This window comes from Pristis pectinata, chromosome 16 (assembly GCF_009764475.1).
Source record: "Pristis pectinata isolate sPriPec2 chromosome 16, sPriPec2.1.pri, whole genome shotgun sequence".
Classification (NCBI taxonomy): Eukaryota; Metazoa; Chordata; class Chondrichthyes; order Rhinopristiformes; family Pristidae; genus Pristis; species Pristis pectinata.
In genome coordinates, this window is record NC_067420.1 from 22,681,448 (window position 1) to 22,700,636 (window position 19,189).

Consider the following 19,189-nt stretch of genomic DNA (forward strand, 5'->3'; position numbering starts at 1 on the left):
ATGGATGTTGCCTGGCCAGTTCGGTGAATACCCTGGGAACTATTGTTCCTTCAAATTGGAATGTATTCAGCTCCATGTTATATTAGTTAGGAATAGATTATCACCTATCTACCTCTCACTTCTCTTTTAATATTCCCTTAAAAGCTTTATCTTTGACAAAGATTTTGGTCATTTGTGCTAATATCTGCATAAGCATACCACTCTCAAACTTTGTTTGATTAACATTTCTCTGAAGGACCGTGGTATATTCTCTAAAATTAAAGATTGTTTTATGTGATGTTACTCCATACTCATAGGTATAAAAATTTAGCTTTACCATGAGCAACTGAAGTTAATCGGGTAACAGATTACTGATTTACTGTTGGAGTAGCCTTAATGAACTGGAATTAAATTCCCACTGTATTCCCACCGCAACCCCCCAACTTATTCCCAAATGTGAAAGGTTTACTTAGGACATATACAAACATTACTCCAGCCTGATGTAAAAACAAATTCTAACAAGATTTCTAATACTTCTTTGCAAAACATATAATTTTGCATGAAATCTCTTTGATTGTTAGAAGGGATGGAAGGAACTGCTTATATTTTATATTTTAAATTAACATCACTGGAGTTGCCTTCAGCAAAGGTGCTCTGATCTTCTTTCTACCAGCACTTGCTGCAGCCTGCACGTAACTGCTGGGTAAGCATTATGCTTCATTGACACCAGCTGAGTTGAGCGAGTTGGTTGCAACTAAAAATCTCCTCAAACAGCAAACTGCTCAGAACATAACCACACACGTAGATTGAACACCTCTGGCAAACTAGTAGCCAATTCACCAACCACAGTGTATCAAGACTTCTTAGCTTCAAATGGTGGACATTTGTTGTGTAGATTTAATGAGAACTGTAAGAACAGGCACAGGCATAGATTTTACCAGCAGCAATGAGGAAACATGCTAACACTACCTTTGGGAAAACCTTCAGCATGAAGAAAAACACTTTCAGAGCTTGGTATGACTACATTGTCTAAATTACCCCGGAATTATTTTCCCCTTTTTGATCTTAGTTCTTCATCTGGAAATGATTTAAATTCTTTTATTTTCTGCCAGTTTTTCCCTCAATATAATAACTCCATAACATTTTGATACTGTAGTGGACATACTTCTAGCGATTCGCAGCAAACTATTTGATGCATATGGGATTCATAGAATAAAGTTATTCAACAGTGCCTACATAAATTGTTGAATATCAGCATTATAGTATCATACAATGACAAGTGGTCTCACAAAGATTCATAGTTTACAAATACTAGCTGATTTAATCATCATAAACTTCCATAGTCAATGTAATAGATGAATGTAGGAATATAGGCTCATTTAGCCACTTGGGCTTCTTCCATTATTCAATGAGGTCATAACTGATCTGTGATTAACTCAGCATATCTCACTTTTCCCCCATATCCCTTAATACGTCCAGTTTTCAAAAATTATCAGTTACAGATTTAAAGGTAACAGTTACCCTAGCATCAATGGGTCTTTTCAGGAGAGAATTACAGAGTTCTACAATTCCCTGCATATAGGAATGTTGCCAAACTTCACTCCTGAAAGACCTGACTCTAATTTATAAATTATGTCCTCCTTTCCTAGATTTCCCAACCAAAGGAAATATTTCCACATAACCAGTACAAAAATAGAAACTGCTGGAAAAACTCAGCAGGTCAGGCAGCATCCACGTAAAGTGAAACAGTCAATGTTTTGGGTCTGTGTCCCTTCATCGGAAATGGAAATAAGAGAGATGCAAGCTAGTTTTCTGTAGGAGAGAAGGTTGGGGAGGGATGTGTAGAACAAGGGAGTGTCTGTAATAAAAAAAATTCAAGTTGATTTAATGAGGACAGTTATCAACAATTATGTTTCTAGGTCTGTGTAATGAGTTGTTAGTGGTAAGATGGTGGGGCTTGCCATACAGGCATGTAAGATGAGGAAAAAAGCACAGAAACAAAAAACTAAGCAGCTCAGGCAGCATGTGTGGAAAGATAAATAGTTAATGTTTAGGATGAAGGACCCTTCATCAGACCTGAGAAAGAGAGAATTTAGTTAGTCTGTGTAGCAGTAAAATGTAGGTAAAACCAAGAGAATCTCTCTGGTAGAGTGACACATGTGGCAGATGAGATAAGGTACTGTGGTTATGTAATTTGTTGCTGATGTGATTCTCACATTCTGAGACATGTTCAGCAGGACAGACTATACAAAGAGAGGAAAAGAAAAAAAGATGGTAGGCAGAAATGGTTCTTATATAGACAGGAAGAAAGAGTATGTTTTCTAAGGTTGGAGAATTCGATATTAAGTCCAAAAGGCTGCACCATGCTCTTGAACTTGTGTTGAGTCTTGGTTGTAACAGTGCAACATATTAGTGTAAGTATTCAATATTCTTATTATCTTGAACACCTCAATTATATCACCCTCACTTAACCTTATAAATTCCAGAGATTACAATCCTTATCTGAGTTACTTTGTCTTGCAATTTAACTTATAGTTTCCAGGTATCATCTCGGTAGATTTTTGAGGTGCTCCCTCCAAGGCCAATATCATTTTCCAAGGGTGACGTGCCCAGAACTACTCAAAACATTTGATGTGTTATCTAAATCAGGCCGTTACTTGGCTTCTATCTCCCAGTACTTCACTCTCATATATATATCAAGTTCAGTGTTCCCTCATACTTGTTGATTATTTTCTACACTGGTCTTTTAATTGGAGCAAAGCGCTACAGATGCTGGGAATCCAAAAGGAAAACAGAAACTGGTGGAAGCACTCATCAGATCAAGTAGTATATGTGTAAAGAGAAACAGAATCAACTTTTGATCAGAACTGGAAAAGTGAGGAAACAGATGTGTTTTATGTTGCAGAAAGGGGGAAGGGTGGAGAGAACACAGTGAATGTCTGTGATATGATGCAATCCAAAGTTGTCAAGATAACAATTACTTTAATACTGGCAATTCAAGACAGAAGGGAAAAGAAACAAAGAAACAATTGGAAATTGAACTATCCAACAACACTATTCAGTCTGAAAGAGTGACCCTGAGCTTTCAGTATCGTGTCACATTAATTTTCTGTCCCACTCCTACTCTGACCTCTCTGCCTTTGGCTTCCTACACTGTTCTACCAATGCCCAACGTTGGAACAACACTTCAGCTTTCACTCAGCATGTTGCAGTCCACGGCGTTTACTTACTTTATCTTTAATTGTCTTTCCCGAAACAGATGGTGGTTGATAAATATATAACTACCTGTTTCCTCTTACTCATCTTTCTCAGATGTATATGTTTTCAATCTGAAGCATATACTGATATGTTCCCAAACTGAGGGAATTTTGGGAAATTAAAAATAGTGTATCTGGAATGTTGTCATCTGCTTATCTCTCCTTATCACATGGAGGTCAGTCTTACCAAATCTAGAACCTTAGTAACCATTTCATGTTGCTTTGCTTCAAATACTGTATTGCACTAGATCATATTTGGAATGGGGATCTAAAGGTTATAACTTGCATATTTGCAGTAAACAGCAAACAATTAATGCATTCTAATGATTTCTTTGCACACATGTATGGTTGTATTCTAACAATTATATGGGCTATATAAATGAGCTGTGATGCACAACAATCCTTATCAAACTTCCAATTTTCCACAAAACCTACTTGGTAGCCAATTTGATCACGATAAATAGATTAGATCCACTGTCAAAATGATTGCTTTCACTTTCCACAGTGAAACAAAAAGTTCTCAAAGACAATGGGGGTGGTGGAACTGAAACTTAGAGGTACCAAAGTGTGCACAAAAAATATTGGTGTAACTAATTGGGCCAATGCAGTTGACCAAGGCAGATCATTGTTAAAAGTCATGCTTCTTTTCGAACTAACCCACCCATTAGAGGATTTACTTACGGGCTTATCTGACGTCAAACTAGTAAACTTCCAGCTTCTGGTGGTAAGTATACTTCTTCTGATTCCAAAAGTGAGCCAAGGTAACTGGTTATGAGCAATACCCTCAATTCCTGTGAACTGTCAAGGCTCAAGTAACTAATTATCCATTCTCTCAGAGAGTTGGTTCCAAATTTCCATCACCAGGTATTTCATATAATATTGCATATTTTTGCACAGCCTCAAGGGAGATCATCTGGCCCAAAAGAGCTAAGCTATTAATTCCATTCCTCAATTATTTCCCAGCAATCTAATCTCTCTCACATGCCCACCAACTCAACTCACCTCCACTAGGGGTAATTTACAGTAGCCAATTAACCCACTAATCAGCACAACTTTGCAATCCAAGTAACCAGGCAGAACCCACACAATCATAGGGAAATTGTGCAAACATCACACGCCCAGCACCTGAGGTCAGAATCGAAACTGGGTCACTGGAGCTGTGAGCTATGCCACCTTCTTATACGTGAATGGAATATGCCGTCAAGGAACATCCAAGACAGAGCTAGCTCTTAGATGACTATTTCACTGGCATGTACAATAACAGTGTTATACAATTACTTATGCATAATTCTAAGAGTACTAAGTATAAATACTGAGCCCTTTTAAGTACATAAATGTAGTATATCATTCAAACTTTTTTTAGTTAATACTATAAATATTTAGAAATGGTCAAGGTGGGTTATACCATTTAAATTGACTGAAGAACAGATGCTAGAGCCCAACTCAAACAGTTGTGAATCAGTTACTTCTTATTGCAACCATTTATTCCACTTTAAATAGATGGGACTTAAGCCGTCTTTGGTATTGAAGCTGTTCCATTGGAAATATGATTTTCTTATTTTGGGGCACCAGTACTTTGAATCACATTCCCAACAGCTCTAACAAATGTAGTTGGTAGTTTCAATGTAGTTTTGCATTGCTGAATATTACCTTGTATGATAGTAAATCAAGAGTTACATTGCAACCAAGATCTATTCAAAACAAACTAATGCAGAAACAGATATTTACATTTGTTATTCAGTTTAATAGATCAAAGGTATGCTCCAGCTATCAATGTCTGATCTTTTAGTGTATTAGAATTAATTATCCAAGCTCATACTGCCATGTCAATATGAATATGGATTTATGAATTTAATCCCATAGATTATAAGCGTATACAGTCATAATACAACAAATAAAAACATTCAGAATGAAATCAAACAGGATCAATAAGAATCAGCTCACATACTCCCATTTTTTGGACCATGCCAAAAGAATGCACAGAAAGACTACACACATACATACAAGTTAGGAGATGGAGGAGGACATTTGTCCTCTCCAGCTTGCTCCACCATTTAATAAGATCATGGCTGATCTGATTGTAACCTCAACCCTGCATTTCCATCTATCAGCAGTAACCATTCACCTCTTGTTTATCAAGTATCTATTTAACAAAGAAAATGCTGGAAACACTCAGCATGTCAGGCAGCATTTGTGGAACAAGAAGCAGAGCCAATGTTCGTCAGACTTGTTCCAACGAAAGGTCTTCAACCTAAGATGTTAAGTCTGCTTCACTTTCTATAGATGCTGCGATCTGCTGTGTGTTTCCAGCATTTTCTGATTTTGTTTCAGATTTTCAGCTTATTCAGAATTATTGAGTTCCATGTGTCTTATATTGCCTTAAATATATTCAAAGCCTTTGATTCCACATTCTTTGAGGAAGGGAATTTCAAAGACTCAGGCTCCCCTGAGAGGATAAAAACTTCACCTCCTCTTTAAGCGGGTGACCCTTTATTTTTAATACAGTTATCCCTTGTTTTAAATTCTCCCACAAAGAGAAATTTCCTCTCCACATCCACCCTGCCAAGTGCCTCAGAACCTTGTATACTTTAATCGATTCACCTGTCACTCTATTAAACTCCAACAGATACAAGCCTAACCTCACCAACCTTTCCTCATTTGGCAACCTAGCATTTCAAGTATTAGTCGAGCAAGTAGATTCTGATGTGTTTCCAATACATTAGCATCCTCCCTTAAATAAGGAGACCAAGACCTATTACAGTATTCTAGATGTGATGTCACAAATGTGCTCTGTAACTGAAGCTAAACCATTTTATTCTATTGCATTCAATTCCAATTCCCTGAACATACTCAAAAAAAGTGCTTTATACCATTTACAACCTCCTTGTTCATTGCAATGTCAGTAGCTTCTCCCTATATCTGTTTAGAATTGTCCAACAGTTGATTAGTAGTGTGCAATATTTTTGCAATTGTCAATAATTTTTCCATTGTTCTTGACTAACATTTGAAGTAATTTCAAAATGAATAGCTTATTAATTTCCAAAGCTACATACCTGTAGTTTGCATCAGCACAAAATTTTGTCCTATTCAGACCATGCACCCAATCCCAATCAACACATCTCTGTCAGCTTCAAGATATGTTTCCCCATTACTGTCATCAATTCATGCCTCCAGAATTTGCAGCAACAATCTGGCAGCCAGGATAGTGACGAATAGTATTTAATAGTACTGTTAACAGAAAGGTACTCCCATTTTGAGTCAATGACTCATTAGTCTGGACACATCAGCCAAGGGAAACATCATCCTTCCCTCTACTGTGTCAAGCTGGGTAAGAGTTTTGTATGTTTTAGTGTAGATCTAATCTGCTTAATCTCTCCTTTCCAGGAATCAATGCATTGAACCTTTTTTTGCACATTAGTATATTGTCCCTCAGGTGGGAGAACAGACCCATACTCAATATTCAAAGTGCAGTCTCACCTAGACCATTTATAATTACATTAAGCTTGAAGTTGAAGCTGCTGCTGGAACAGGTGATATATTGAAGTAAGTCATTCCATACTGGAGTGCAAGCGTGTTAAACACTGTTCCTTGCTGAGGTTTATATGGGGGAGCTGCTCATTGAACACCCTAGCCAGAAGCGACCACCTGTTGGGAAGCTTTCTCCTCTATCTCCTCCTCTTCTAGCAGCTTGACTGCTCTGTGTGCTCCGTCCTCAATCTTCTGGTCATGCTGCACCCCGAGGGGAATGGAACATATGTCTGAGAACAAGTTGTTTATGCAGAACGGTTCCACATCCTTCCAAAATGCCTCAAAAACATGCATTTGTAAATTGCATGCATTTGTAAATGCATCTGTAAAACAATCAGTAAAAATTAATCACAACTAACCTGCAAAACAAATCTATAAAACAATGGTAGGATATCCTTTCTGCTACCGAAAAAACATTCATCATATTGAAACATCTATAGTACCCAAACGATTAGTAAGAGTTTGCATTTTATAACCACAAAATCTTAGATGCATATCTTTATATCCTTATCTCTTCCCCACAACAATCTTCAGTGGCAGAGCTGATAAGCATTTTATTCCCATGAAACCAGAGATATTTTACTCTGATTTACAACTTCACTTCATTACCTCTGATGATGGATCATTGACCCAAAACACTAATTCCATTTCTCAATCTGTGGATGCTGCCTGACCTGCTGAGTATCTCCACAATTTATGGTTTTTATTTCAGATTCCTAGCAACTGAAATTTTCCAGCTCTTCAATTGCTATTTCCTTGTCCGCCTTCAAAAAGCCTCCAAATCTTATTCTTTCATCAGCATTAGCCTTTGGGGAAAATTTCATGGCGTTCAAGACACTTTATGAATAGGCGAGTTCACTTTGCCTCAAAATTATTCCGACTTTGAGAAAAATCTTTTAAGTGCCATTATTGTTAACCCAGACAAACACATGTTTATCATGATGGTTACATTAAACAAGTCCTTTGATCTTGCACAACTTTTCAGTAAGAACGTAACTTTCTGGTGACTGATGTTTTAGCCTAAGCCAACCTCTGTCTAATGCAATCAATCAGTTCAAGCAAGGTGTAGCCAGGTCAGTGCTGGTGGCCAAGATCTGAAATTTTCATCCTATGCTACATAGGCACTGCTTGTATGGGTTCACACAAATTTTGCACAGATGTGGAATGGTGTAGTAAATAAAAACATTAAATGCAAAATTGCATGCCATTGTATCAGTGGTTCATACTGCAGTGCTGACCACAGATAAACTGAACCGTGCCTATCAAGAATTTTTGTACATTTATGAATTGTTTCATGGTCTCAGAAGCAATATACTCAGTACTAATACTGAAAATGGAATACAGTAAATTCCAATCCAGTAATGCAGAGGGTAATTCACAAAATTGACTTCATATACCTCAGCACATGTTGAAACATTACACTGAAAGTTCAAATAGTCAAATGCACAGAAGAACACAAAAAGGTAAAATAATAACTATACTTCTTTGAAGGAAATCCATATTGACATCACATGTGGATCTAATGCAAAACGTTTACCAAACAGATCCTTCTGACAGTACTGAATTGGATATGTATAATGAAAACAACATGTTGTTAGGAAAACAGAAGTTAAAATTACAACACAAAAGCAACTCAGCCCCTGAGCCATGTGTTAGTTCACCTATTCAAATAAAATGAGATATCGTAGTCACATCTCCCTTTCCTTTCACATTTGCTTTTAGCGATTTACATGAATTTAAAAACCATGACATCTCTTGCTATATCCAGGGCAGAATGTCACGCATGAACTTATAGTGAGAAATAACCATAGTTTTTTAACATTTCTTAAACAAAGCAATGGTGTCAATTGATATCTTCAAAGCAACTGATGTTCTTTGAAGTAGGACTTCATAACACTGGAGTTGTAAAAAGTTTCAAAGTTCACTTTAATGTTGAAGTGATGAATGAAGACCAGGTCAAATAAATAAATTATTCTACACAGATCATAATTCACAATTATTGCTTCATATGCACTCGTTCATATGCACTCATTGAGTGGAGCAGATTCAGTTCCTAAATTAAAGTTCATATTATTTCTTCATATATTCTTTTATTTCATGCCAGTTTCTAAAAAGTACTTATTCCTGGCCTTGGCTTACTTAGGGCAAATTAAAACTAAAAAGAGTTCATGTTAGTGACACAGAATGACTGCCATATTTCCACACAAAAAAAGCTAATATATTTCAGAAGAAAATGTGTAAATTACATTCAAGTGTTTGCATGTGACAAAGTCCTATGCAACAAGGTCCTATCTGACAAGGTCTTACATGACAAGGTTCAGTTGTAACAAGGTTCTCTGATAAGGTACTACAAAATGCAACTGTTTTACTTCTTTAAGTGTTGTACTCATAAATAAGATCAAAAAGCAACAAACAGAAAAGCTACCTTGAGGACATCTTAAGAAGGTTTAGTTAAAAGCAGCCTTGATATAGATATTAATAATATATAAAGAAATTCTTATGTGGGACCGAGTAATTATTTGAAGCAGCTTAAGATAAGAATGTGAGCAAAGCAAGCAATTATTTTTGAAAAATAAGTATAAGGCTGGCAGAAGTGCTGTTGCATCCTTCTTATTAATCTTCCTAGCTCCCTGAATAGGACCAATTCCCATTGGCAAAACCCGCGTTTAGTGTTTTGATCAGTGCAAATAAATGAGCATAAATTCATTAAGTATTGTCATGGGAGTCTGTTTTCTTCCCTTTTGTTTCTTTTTGTTGTTCCACCCTTTTATTTCACAATTGCTTTATCCACGACATAGCACATCAAAATTAAATAAAGAACAACAGCATTTAATTAAATTACTTCATTTTGGATTATTAATGATGGCATTACCCATAGACACTATTATTACGTCTAGCATTATCATCAAAGTGGGTGAGCTGAATGCTAAGATTTTGAAACAAGTGTTTAAAAACATCTTCAGAGAAATTGCAACAATGCAACAAAATAAGAAGATGGTTTGTATCCACGACTAATTTTCCATCCTTTGGGAATACACTAAGCCGAGATCAAACTGCTCTTCACAGCAGGAGGAGAATATCACAAGACACTGTTTAACAGGAGCATTTTTCCACACTTTGTAATGTTTACAAGCATATTTTGTAACTACAGATGTCTCCAACTGTAGCAGCCAAGTCCTAGAGGCCACTTGGATAAGATTTTACCTGGAAAGTAGAAAATCAACGAGTTAGAACACAATTGCTAAGTTAACACCTAATTTTTTATTAATTTATTTCACTACTGTCAACACTTAATACACTATTATTTTAGCCCAGTTCTATACAATTCCCAACAAGCTGTTCACAGTGAATTTGGCAGAGACATAAAAAATGTCTATTACCCACTGGTTGTCTTTGGTGTGAATCCCAGGGAAAACAGATGAAAAAAAGTGATTTGGAAAAAAGCCAGAATTACTCTACATGTATATCATCAGTTGCATTCTGTGAAAAACATGGGTGTTGTTCAAATGTTCCATTAATTAATGTTGCTACAATTACTACACTAAAAAGAAAAGAAGTCCTCTCTGTGCTGTATTATTCTGTTCCAGATTCTGTCAGACATCATCCATCAATTGCAGTCAATTGGATTATGATGTGCTAGCTGAGCCAGACATCCCATCTTTATATCATTGTGATGTTCTGATCTTTTCTAGGCAGTCTAGACTATTCCAGAGATGTAAAAGAAACATGATAGCATACTTTCACACAACAATACCTGTAGGTATAAGCGGAAGATAAACTTCAGTACAACAGAACGTGACACCTTGTTGACAGTCCTTTCTTTTAAATTTGGTCTTGCAAACTATGCAAAATTAACTTGACAATAGCATCGACTTTGCACATGGTGGCAACCAGAAATATCCACCACATACTTAGACTTGTTCACAAGCCAGTGGGCCAACAGAGGTTCATTTAACAGCACTGTCACTTCAGAGTTTCAAACAGTTCAATCCTCAATTCCAAGGACAATGGTCTGAGCCCCATCCGAGAAGAGGATTTCCCATCTCCAACTCAGGGCCAATCTGATCCTATTTTAAGGAGTTGGATCTAAGCAAGGAAGTTTGCGGAGGCAAGTGATTGGGGTAAGAATTATTGGATCACAGGGCAGCAGTTGTTCCTGCCTGCCAATAGACTGCTCCCCTGTGATCCAATAACTTGGTGGTCTGGGAGATGCAGCAATACTCATCTTCTCCTATCATGTGTGATGTGAAGACATTTAATCTTCTATGAACAGTGTTCACCTCCCTTGATCTATGAGCTATCCCAATAACTAGCAGACAGATCTGACCATGTTTAACCCTGGAAGGCAGATTAAATCTGAGCCATACAACCTCATTGCACACATAGTTAACCAATGGGCCTCCTGGGAACAGGCCTGTTTTATTCCTCCTTCCCACTCCCAACACTATCTCCATTAAAACAAGGTAGAATGGAGCTGAGAAATTTGAATTCTTTATATTTTTGCCTCTAAACCATTTCAAACCCTCTATTTTAGGATGTTAAATTTCTCCCTATGAAGTCTAAACCAGGAAGGGAACATTGGAATATTTAATTCAAAGCACAGAAAGCACAATAATGAGAAAGACAGAATTGATTTAGAGAGAAAGAGAAAACAAGGACAGAAAAGAATTCAACAGTAATTAAAATCTGAAGCAATTAGACACATCCATTAAAGTTAATTTTCAGTGCCAGTGACTATTTAGCAGCTTTTCTCATGAATTTCATGTGTGGCTGGTTGATAAGTAGTATAGCTTGAGGCCTGACAAGACCCTGAATGCTAAATTTCCTGTAGAGTAGTAAAGTTATTCAGATCTTTCTTTGCCTTGCCCTTCACATTTTCATGCCTTTTACTTGCTTAAAAGCTGGTATCTCTCTAATTGCTTCTTGTCTTGATGAAGCATCATCAACATGAAGATTTAGCACATTTTCTCTGCAGCATAATTTTAACATTTCACTGTTTTTATTTTGGATTTCTGTATTTAACTACACATGCACAAACAATAGAAATTGCTGTTCAGTTAACTTATTAATAGCAGTGATCATTATCTGCTCTCCTATTATTATTATTATTATTATTATTATTATTATTATTATTATTATGAATTCAGGGCAATAACTATTGTTTATTCCTGGCTGTTCTGAAGTAAATTAGATAGAGTGGGACTTGAATCATGTGGTCCAGAACAGAAAAGGTTAGCAGGCTGCATTCTCTGAATGTCATTTGTGATCAGGATGGGTTTTTACAACAATCCATCATGCTTTGACAAGTACTTCCTGATGCAATTCCAATATGGTCAGATCTATTGAATTGCATTTTCAAAGCCCAACACTATCCAGGATAAAGCAATTCATGCAATCAGCACCACGGTAAACAGTCACTCCTTCCAAGACCAGCACAGCATTACCATAGTTTGTAGCATATCCTGGGCCTCTGTACCTCCCTCTGCAACTGGATCCTCAACTTCCTTATCGAGAGACCACAGACAGTGCGGATCTGTAATAACATCTCTTACTTGCTGACAATCAACACAGGTGCACCTCAAGGATGCGTGCTTAGCCCACTGCTCTCATCTCTCTACACTCATGACTGTGTGGCTTAGCACAGCTCAAACACCATCTATAAATTTGCTGATGACACCACTGTTGTTGGTAGATTCTCTGGTGGCAACAAGGTGGTGTACAGGAGTGAGGTAGATCAGCTGGTTGAAAAGTGTAGCAATAACAACCTCACAATCAACATCAGCAAGACCAAGGAACTGATTGTGGACTTCAGGAAGGAGAAGTCGGGAGAACACACACCGGTCCTCATTGAGGGGTCAGCGGTGGAAAGGGTGAGCAGCTTCAGGTTCCTGGCGTCAACATCTTGGAGGATCTATCCTGGGCCCAACACATGGATTCAGTCATGAAGAAGACATGTCAGCAGCTCTACTTCGTTAGGAGTTTGAGGAGATTTGGTATGTCACCAAAGACTCTTATAAGTTTCTTTAGATGTACAGTGGAGAGCATTCTGACTGGTTGCATCACAGCCTGGTATGGAGGCTCCAATGCACAAGATCACAAGAGGCTGCAGAGGGTTGTAGACTCAGCCAGCTCCATCATGGGCACAACCCTCCCCACCATCGAGGTCATCTTCAAGAAGTGGTGTCTCAAGAAGGCAGCATCCATCACTAAAGACTCTCGCCATCTAGGACATTCCCTCTTCTTGTTACTACCATCGAGAAGGAGGTACAGGAGCCTGAAGACCCACACTCAATAATTCAGAAACAGCTTCTTCCCCTCCGCCATCAGATTTCTGAACCCATTAACGCTATCTTGTTATTCCTTTTTTTGCACTATTTATTTAGTTTTGTAATTTATAGTAATTTTACCATATGCCTTTGCACTGTACTGCTGCCGCAAAACCTCTATGTCAATGATAATGAATCTGATTCTGATTTGCAAGATGGAATGCAGAAATTCACCAAGATTTCTTCAGCATGGCCTGCCAAAGTCATGATCTCTACCATCTAGAAGGTCAAGAGGAGGAGCTACATAGGAACACAACCAGCCAAATCTGCACATAGTCCCCTCAGTGAATTATGGCATGATTTTTCATTAATGAACAATCAAAATCCTGGGGCACCTACCTGACAGTATTACAGGAAGACTTTCATTGCAAAGGTGATAGTTTGGGGCAGCAGATCATCACCATATTCTTAGGCAAATTAAGATGCAGAATAAACGCTGGTCCTGACAATGAGACCTACATCCCATGAATGAACTCATTAAAAAGATCTTCTGTGCTGCTCATCCTGTACTGTTTTATAATCACTAGGCTTGCATTGCCATCAAGTTATGACAGTTATCATTGCTGATAAAAATCAGAGTATGAGGTACCTGCACCAACTAATCAGTCAGTGACAGCAATAATGTCAAATGTTCAGTTTTATTCAACAGGGCTAGTCTCAAACATACTAGTAAGGCAGCAACCTCTCCCTTCCTCCCAACTCCTGTAATAAATCCTTGATTAATCAAAGTCAATTGGCTTCACATTCACCACCCTAACATTCAATCACTTCATCAACAACATACCAATCTGCCATGTGTAACAGTGCACTGTCTGCCTGGACTTTTCTGATAACACCATGAAAACCCATGATCTCCACCACCAAGAAGACAAAGGTAGCAGGTGCAGGTGAACGCAAAGTTCCCCTCCAAGTCACCCACTATTCCATTATGGAAATAAATCACCATTTCTTTATCATCACTGCTTCTATCTTCTGAAATTCCCTATTTATAGGAATTGTGCTCACACCCTTCACCAAAGACTGCAGCAGCAAGAATATGGCTTACCACAATCTTCTGAAGGGAAATTAGGGGATATGCAACAAATTAAAGTAAGTATACTACAGGGTGATGCAGAAGGGAGAGCGTTAGTTATGTGGATTATTAAGATTGCTTCTGAAGTAGGTAGGACCTGTACAAGAAGGATGGGTTGCACATAAACTGGAGGGGAACCAATAACTTTACAGGCATGGTAGTGTAGTGGTTAGTGTATTACATCGCCAGCAACCCAGGTTCAATTCCGGCCACTGTCTGTAAGGAATTTGTACATCCTCCCCATGTCGGTGTGGGTTTCCTCTGGGTGCTCCGGTTTCTTCCCACATTCCAAAGACATACAGGTTAGGAAGTTGTGGGTATGCTATGTTGGTGCCAGAAGCGTGGCGACACTTGCGGGCTGTCCCCAGAACAGTCTACGCAAAAGATGTATTTCACTGTGTTTCGATGTACGTATGACTAATAAAGATATCTTAGCTTATCCTAGGGAGGCTTGCTTGGAAAGGTTTAAACTAATTTGCTCAGGGAGTGGGAAGCATAATTGAGTTATATAATGGTCCTTCCAATAGTCAGAAGGAATTAGGACATGTAAGCAAATTGCAGAAAGGTGTTATAGAGATAGGGTTACAATAGTGGGGGATTTTAACTTTCTCAATATTGGCAGGGACTTCTTCAGTGCAAGGGGCTTAGATGGGTGGAATTTGTTAAGTGTGTCCAAGAAAGTTTTTGAGACAACATGTAGGGTGTCCCACTAGAGACAGAACAGTACTCAAGATTAGAGGAAATGAAAATGAGCAGGTAGTGGAAGTATTGGTGGGGGGCCACTTTGGGAATAGTGAGCATAAATAGTGACAGTAAATATCTGTAGCTTTCAAGGTAGTTATGGAAAGGGATAGGGTTGGTTCTCAAGTTAAGGTCTTGAACCGGGGGAAGGCTGATTTCAATAGCATAAGGGAAGACCTGGTGAAAGTAGATTGGAAGCAGATGCTTACGGGTAAAATGACAACTGGCAAATAGAAGTCTTTTAAAAGAGAGGTAATAAGAGTTCAGTGCTAGCATATCCCAGTAAGGGTGAAAGGCAAAGATGGTAGGATTAGGGAACCTTGGATGACAAAGGATATTGAAGGTCTGATCAGGGAAAAAAAAGAAACACGTGGTAGCTATAGGGAACTAGAATCAAAGGAGTTTCTTGCAGAATATAGAGTGTGTAGGAGAGAACTTAAGAAAGAAATAAGGAGGGCAAAAAGGGGCTACAAAATATCTTTCACAAGTAAGATTAAGGAGAATCCCAATAATTGTACTGGGAGCAAAAGGTAGCCAGGGAAAGAGTGGGTCCCATTAGGGGCCAAAGAGATAACCTATATGTGGAGCCAGGTGATGTGGGTGAGGGTCAAAATAGAGTCATGGAGTCATACAGCATGGAACCAGGCCCTTCAGCACAACTGGTCCATGCCAACCAAGATTCCCATCTAAGCTGGTCCCATTTGCCTGCGTTTGGCCCATATCCCTCTAAATCTTTCTTATCCATGTACCTGTCCAAGTACCTTTTAAATATTATTAATGTACCTGCCTCAACCACTTTCTCTGGCAGCTCCTCAACCTCTCTCTGGGTGAAAAAGTTGCCCCTCAGGTTCGTATTATATCTCTCCCTTCTCACCTTAAATCTATGCCCTCTACTTCTTAATTCCACAACCCTGGGAAAAAGACTGGGTACATTCACCCTATCTATGTCCCTCATAATTTTATACCTCTAAGATCACCCTTCATTCTCCTACGCTCCAATGAAAGAAGTTCCAACCTGCTCAACCTCTCTCCATGACACATTCCCTCGAGTCCTGGCAACATCCTCGTAAATCTCCCCTGCACTCTTTCCATCTTAATGGCATCTTTCCTACTGCAGGGTGACCAAAACTGAACACAGTATTCCAAATGCGGCCTCACCAATGTCTTGTAGAACTGCTACATAACATGCCAGCTTCTATACTCAGTGCCCTGACTGATGAAGGCCAGTGTGCCAAAAGCCTTCTTCACTACCCTGTCTCTCTGTGATGTCACTTTCAGGGAACCATGAACTTGTATGCCTAGGTCCCTCTGTTCTACAGCTCTGTATAAATGTATACTTCTCATCTGTATTCCCCAAGGAGAAGGATATTGAAGACAGTGAATTCATGAATGGTACATGGATAATCTAGAGCAGGTCGGTGTCAAGAAAGAGAAGGTATTAGATGTCATGGGATGTATAAGGGTTGATAAATCCCCAGGTTTTGGTCACCTTGTTATAGGAAGGATGTGGTTAAACTGGAAAGAGTGCAGAAAAGATTTACAAGCATGTTGCCAGGACTAGAGGGCCTGAGCTATAAGGAGAGGTTGGCCAGGCTAGGTCTTTATTCCTTGGAGCATAGGAGAATGAGGGGTGATCTTATAGAGGTTTATAAAATCATGAGGGGCATAGATTTAGGGTGAGACGGGAAAGATTTAAAGGGACTTGAGGGGCAAATTTTCACGCAGACGATGGTGAGTATATGGAACAAGCTGCCAGAGGAAATGGTTGAGGTAGATACAATAGTTTTATCTAAGAAGCACTTGGATAGGTACGTGGAGGGGCAGGGCTTAGAGAGATATGGGCCGAATGCAGGAGACTGGAACTAGATAGGTGGGCACTGTTGTCAGCATGGACTCGTTGGGCCAAAGGGCCTGTCTCCTTGCTGTATTGCTCTATGACTCTATGGCTGGGTGAGATCCATCTCAGGTTCCTATGGGAAGCGAAGGTGGTGATAGCTTGGGCCCTGACAGATATATTTGCATCATTGTTAGCCGCAGCTGAGGTGCCAGAAGACTGGAAGATATCCAATGTTCTTTCTTTATTTAAGAACAACAGCAGAGGTAACTACGGGCCAGTGAGTCTTACATCACTGGTAGGGAAATTACTGGAGAAAATCTGAAGAGATAGGATTTATGTGCATTTGGAAAGGTAGGGAGTGATCAAAGATAGTAAGCATGGCTTTGTACGGGGGATATCCTGTCTCACCAATTTGATAGAGCTTTTTGAGAAGACAACTAAGACGATTGAAGAAGGCAGAGTGGTAAATGCTTTCTATATGGACTTTAGAAAGGCATTTGATAAGATGTAAGTCTATGACCAGTGGTGTACCACAGGGATGGGTGCTGGGACCCTTATTGTTTGTGATATATACTAACAATCTGGATATGACTGTAAGAGGCATAATTAGTAAGTTTGCAAATGACATGAAAGTTGATGGTGCTGTGGAAAGCAAGGAAGGTTGTCTGAAGTTACAGCAGGATATCGGTCAGATGGAAAGTTGGGCAGAGCATTGGCAGACAAGTGCAAGGTGATGCATTTTGGGAAGTCAAGTTGGGGGAGGACATACACAGTAAATGGTAGGGGGCTGAGGAATGTTGATGAACAGAGGAGAATAGCATTCAAGTCCATAATTCCCTGAAAGTGGCAGCACAGGTAGATAGGGTAGCAAAGACGGCATTTGACATGCTTGCCTTCATAGGTCAGGGCATCAAATATAAGAATTGGGACATTTTGATGCAATTTTACAAAACACAAATCAGCCAGCAGTTGGACTATTTCATGTAGTTCTAGCTAGAGCACAATAGGAAGGAGGTGATTGCGCTGGAGAGAGTGCAAAGGAGATTCACCAGGATTCACCTGGATTGGAGGACTTTCGTAGTGGGGAGAGATTGGATAGTCTGAGTGGTGACATGATAGAGATACATAAAGTTATAGTCAGAATATTTTACCCATGTTAGCAGTTTCGAAAACAAAAGGACAGAGGTTTAAGGTGATAGACTCTTTGATATCTAGAGCTCACTGCCAGAGGAGGCGGTGGAGTCAGATACAATCACTACATTTAAGAGACATTTATACAGTCTCTTAACTAGGCAAGGCATGGAAGATACAGACCTAATGCAGGCAAATGAGATTAATGTAGTTGGGCATAAAGGCTGGCATGGACATGGTGGGCCAAAGGGCCATTTTCTGTGCTGTACAACTCTATGACTATTACCCAATATATTACATACCATTTCTTACTTTTCCTAAAGAAATCAGAAGAAAAATTCTTGCTTGGTCACTAGCTTTAAACATTATGTGGAATTTTAGCAATTGGAACAGAATTCTTGCTTGGTCACTAGCTTTAAACATTATGTGGAATTTTAGCAATTGGAACAGAATTCTTGCTTGGTCACTAGCTTTAAACATTATGTGGAATTTTAGCAATTGGAACAGAATTTGCAGAGGTGAGAACACAACCAGGAACAAATAGATTTTGGACTATTGACCAGGGATAAATTTCTCCCTCACTGTCTCTGATAATATGTGAGATGCAAAGCAAACAATTATTGCACTAATCAGATGTGTAGACAGGGACAAACAAGTAATGGAGGGTCTGTTGTTTTAGCAGGTTCCTAATTCATCCTAATTTTGAAGTTTATAAAGCCGGAACTGCAACATGAAATAGGATCTCAACACACCAGGCGTGGATAGCTACTTCATCTGAAACGGAATTGAGAAAAAAAGATAATTACACTTTGAAGCCAAGTTTGAAAATGAGACATTGAGATTCAGAAAGGACATAAATAAATATTGGGCAAACTATCTATTCTTGTACAGCCAGTGCCTTAGGGTATATTGTGTTCACCTGATTATGCAGAGTTATAAGATCATAACTGCAAAACAGCAATTCTGACAACACAACATTTTTAGAATTAAACAGTTGTGGCCTAGATTACTTGCTTTCAAGACCAAGAAAATATCTTGGAAGGATGTTTAAATTTGCCACCCTTTGGCTCAGAGACATGTTTCTGCTAACTGAACAAAACTGATATTTACCCACATGCTCCCCCCCTCAGTATTTTATTTGCCTCTATATTTCAGAGTTGTTTGTACTAAACAGATTAAACGAACCAATGCTCGATTACTTTTGACATTAGTTGTTTATGCACCAAAAGCTCAGCCACAAGGGTCTTTCCTACAATGTTTCAATTAACAAAAAAATATTTTAATTGAAGAAAATCCATCTGGATGAATGAGGATCTAA